The sequence below is a fragment of the Spermophilus citellus genome, assembly GCF_964194105.1.
Source record: "Spermophilus citellus genome assembly, chromosome: 2".
Taxonomy (NCBI): domain Eukaryota; kingdom Metazoa; phylum Chordata; class Mammalia; order Rodentia; family Sciuridae; genus Spermophilus; species Spermophilus citellus.
In genome coordinates this window covers 140,936,460-140,940,512 of record NC_138183.1, presented here as the reverse complement: position 1 = coordinate 140,940,512, position 4,053 = coordinate 140,936,460, and the positions used below count along the sequence as shown (strand labels likewise).

Genomic DNA, 4,053 nt, shown 5'->3' with positions numbered 1-4,053 from the left:
CAGCACTCGCGCCCGCAGCCCCGCTGGCCAATGAGTAGCGCACGGCCAGGCCCGCCCCGCGGGGGAGGGGGCCGCGGCGCCCCGGAGGGCCACAGGGAAAAGTTGGGGGACCTCCGGGGAGGGGCCAGCCCGGACCGAGACCCCTTGGGAGTCTGGCCCAACCGCAGAGGATCAGATGCCCGCAGTCCCTCCACGGGCTGCAAAGAAGGTGGGGGAGATCTGAATCCTTAAAGCCTGGCCACAATGTGAGCCCCAAAAAGTAGGGACAGGGAGAACTGGCGTGATCTGTGGGGAGGGGACTCTGCCCTGGGAGCTTTGAAGAGTCCTGCCTTTTGAGCAGCCTTTAGTGATTTTGAAGTGAGCCCTGGGGCTCAGCGAAGGTGGCTTTGCTTGTCTTCTGAGAGGGCACTGGGTTCTGGCTCCACGGCATCTGGTTACTGGAGCCAGGCGCTCGCCCAAGCTGAAGGCTTGTGGAAAAGGGAAGGCACCACCGCTGTATGCGCCTCTGTCACTCTGGGCCCTGCCTGAGCTTGACAAAAAGCCTGCAAAAGTTTTCCCTCACTCAACAAGGTAGCTTGCTTACCCAGCAGCCCACCACCCCATTAAACAGGGGATGCAAACTGATGGGAACCCAGGGCGTGATGCTTCTAGGAACTGCCACTTAATCTTCGCTGATGGTTTGAGGCAGATTGATTTGCTGATAAGGAAAGAGCCAGCAGGCAGGCCTGTGGTCTAAGTGATTTGGCCTGGGATGGGGATTGGTTACCTGGCCCCACTTAGTCCCTTTGGCACTCCTTGAGTTTGTCGTGTGATCTTGAGTTAGCCCGCAGCTGGGGAAATCAAGGAAAACCACAAAGCAGAACCCAAACAGTGGCCAGTAGCCCACACTGCTGAATGTGTGTGTGTGTGGGGGGGGGGGGCGTCGAGAGCCCCATCCTGAGGCTACAGACCAAGGAAACCACTTCTGATATGGAGCAATATCCAGAAAAGCCCAGCACCAAAGTTTAGGGCTATCACTTCTTCACAATTATTTATAGCACCATCCCCCAGGAAAATACCACATCAGCGTCTGTGAGAGGGGACAGAGGAGCAGGCCCTATCCTCAGGGAGCCTGAGTCTAGCTCAGCAGGTAGCCCTAAAGGAATAACTGCACAGGGCTACATGGAGGTCACAGACCTTCCAGAAGAGATTCAGAAATGTAAGGTGAACTCACTGTAGGAAACTTCATGGAGGGAGCTGGACGTTCATTGCGGCCACCATTTACCCGACACCTCGCATCCATGCAAACCAAGCAACATTTATCATTTATTCTCACATCTGCCCTGGGAAGTGAGTCTTCCCATTTTATGGATAGGAAAATTGAGCGTCAAGATTTTTTTTTCTTGCCCGAGGTCACTCAGGACCCAGCCAGAAGGATTATACTCCAAAATTGGCTGCTGGGTCTAGGGACAGCAACAGATACAGGGACCCAACATCATGCATGTGTCTTTCTAAAGGAGGGGCTGCTGCTTTACAGAGTGGTAGAGATGAGGCTTCACAAATGGAGCACTTCCTGCCAACCCAGGACAAGAAGATCTGCATTGAAGCCTGCTGGAGGTCCGGGGAGGTAAGTGGGCTCTGCCCCAGAACCAGACAGGCCTAGGTTTGGCACCCAGCCTGCCGTGTACTACTGTGTAATGCTGAGAAAGCTAGGCCCTCTCTGTCCTCTGTTTCCTCACCTGGAAAAAGGGAGCTTTCCTGGCTCCTGAGCCTGCATTTTAATCAAGGTCTGGGTTACAGTCTAGTACCCTGGTTTTCCATTGAGCATGATACAGGTGATACTTGGCCATGTCTGGATGTATTTGTGATTGTCACCGAGGGGTGGTAGAAGCAGGGATGCAGCTGAACATCCTAGAGTACACAGCAAAGAATGATCTGGCCCACAATGTCACTAGCATGTGGCCTAGTGACCTAACAGATCCTTGGAGAACTCTAGAGGCACAGATTCCAGGCTGGGCTCCACTTCTCACAAGCAAACCCTCCTTCATGTCATTCCCACCTCCTGCTGCTCTTCCCTCACCTGTTTCATGGGGATAAAAAGACTTCTCTCTCTTCTCTAAATAAATGTGACTTGTCATCATTATTACTGTCCTTACTCTCGGCAACTCAGGCCAGCTCTGGCTCATCCTAGAACACAGTGTGGAGAAAAGCCTGGAGTAGGGAGCTGGCAGAGCTGGTATTTGTTTCGGCTCTGCTAAAGACACTCAGTAAGCGAGTGCTTGTAAATTATAAGGCGCAGTTTATAAATTAAGATATAAAAATGGAAATGGAGATGACTTTGGTTTGGTTCCAAGATCTTCAGCAGTTTAAAAAAAATTAATAGACAATCAGAGAGACACAATCTGTTTCCAGGAAATAGCAAGTTTTTTGTAGATGTAGAAATCCTCATTTAGATGCACACTTACTCAGGCGGAGCCCCGTGACATGAATGCACGTTGCTACCTTGAATATGGATGAAATGGTAGCTCGAAATAGCATCCAATCATGCACACTCACATTCCGCTGCTGGTCTGTTCAGGGGTCAGTATAGACTGAGAAGTTGCTAGGTGCTTGCTGGGCGTCCATATGAAGCAATGGCAAAGACAGACATGGTCCCCACCTTCATGGGAGACACATGTGATGATAAATGATGGTAGGACCCATGAAGGAAGAGAAAAGGGGAGACCCTAGTTGAGTGGAGGGAAGGGGGGGCTGGAAGCCTGACTGAGGACTTCACTGAGCATGAGGAGGAGAAGGAGCCAGGGGAGAGGCAGAGGCTGAGGAAGGGGCAGTGTCCTCAGAAAGCAGAGCATGTGCAAAGGCCCAGGACCAGGAAGAGATGCATGCTTGGAGGGATTCAAATGAAGGCCAGGGTGGCCAGTGCACAGAGAAGGAGGGAGAGGGAGAAGGTGAGATGAGATCTGAAAGGTAGGGAGGAACTAAATCACGCAGGACTTGTAGGCCAAGCAAGGAGCCTGCCTGTCGTTCTAAATGCCATAGGGAGTCCACCCCTCCCATCAAACAGGCATGATGTCACGTGTGCTTCAATGTGGTTATTCCAGATGATCAGGTACAGAATGGGAGGAACGATTCCTGGAGAGAGATGGTGCAGCTGGGGCACAGTGAGCAGCAGAGGAGATGCAGAGTGGTGTGCGCTCAAGGTGCAGCTTGGAGGGAAGATCAGCAGGACTCGCCATTGGGCTGAATTTAGGGGAAAAGATGAGTGAGATGTCCTCGGGTGTGGTCCAGAGCCAGTGGGTGGCTGGAGGAGCCATCTCTTAAGACAAGGAAGCTTAGAAGAGCAGAGGGTTGGGGGAGAGCGGTATCGGGAATGTGGTGTCCGGAGGTTGAGTTGAGGTGACCTCGAGGCACCCACAGGCCCAGGTGGAGCTCAGGGCTGGAAAGAGGAGCTGGCATAATGGGAATGTTCACTCCAGGGGAAGCTGTGGTCCTTCCTCGGGAAGCCCTGGCTGTAATGTTGGCTGATGCAATGAAGAAGTGACATTTCAGAAATCCCAGACATGAGGGACAAGATCCAGCCCAGGTACAGGCAGCGAGGAACGGCAGAAATTTTACAGAAGGCGGTGAATCTAAGAATACTGCAGTTTGGGAAATCTATTTTTAGATCACAGATCATCTTCAAATCCTCAACCAAACTATGAATCTTGTGAGAACCTTCGAGACTCCATCAGGCTGTTAATCCCCCTCCCCTACTTTCCAACCAAATCCCACCTCCACCCCCGGCCTGGTCCCCTCACCAGGACCGTAAGCTTCAGCTTCAGAGGGCCTCTGCTACCGCCCAGTGCCTCTGGCTTCAATGCTTACTGTAACAACCGAATAAAAATTATTCATCCAAACCTCAAAGGTATTTCCTGGTTTGAATGAATACAGACGAGATTCCCTGGGGTTAAAAAAAAAATTTAAAAGCCTCCCCCACATCCAGAGTTTGCCAATCCCTCTCTGACCACATCACCCTGATAGGCCACTCTGGGGCTGGCTGCTGGTCAAATGTGGATGTGGTTCCTGGCTCCCCGT

The 4,053-nt window shown here is 52.0% G+C and overlaps 1 long non-coding RNA gene across 1 annotated transcript; it reads left to right on the top strand.

Annotated features, from left to right (window-relative positions):
* The first annotated feature begins 73 nt into the window (after nucleotides 1-73).
* Nucleotides 74-3,771, top strand: LOC308635962. The gene is made up of 3 exons (XR_014019308.1): nucleotides 74-208; nucleotides 1,497-1,606; nucleotides 3,456-3,771. It is a non-coding gene; the product is annotated as an uncharacterized lncRNA (long non-coding RNA).
* Nucleotides 3,772-4,053: the final 282 nt, after the last annotated feature.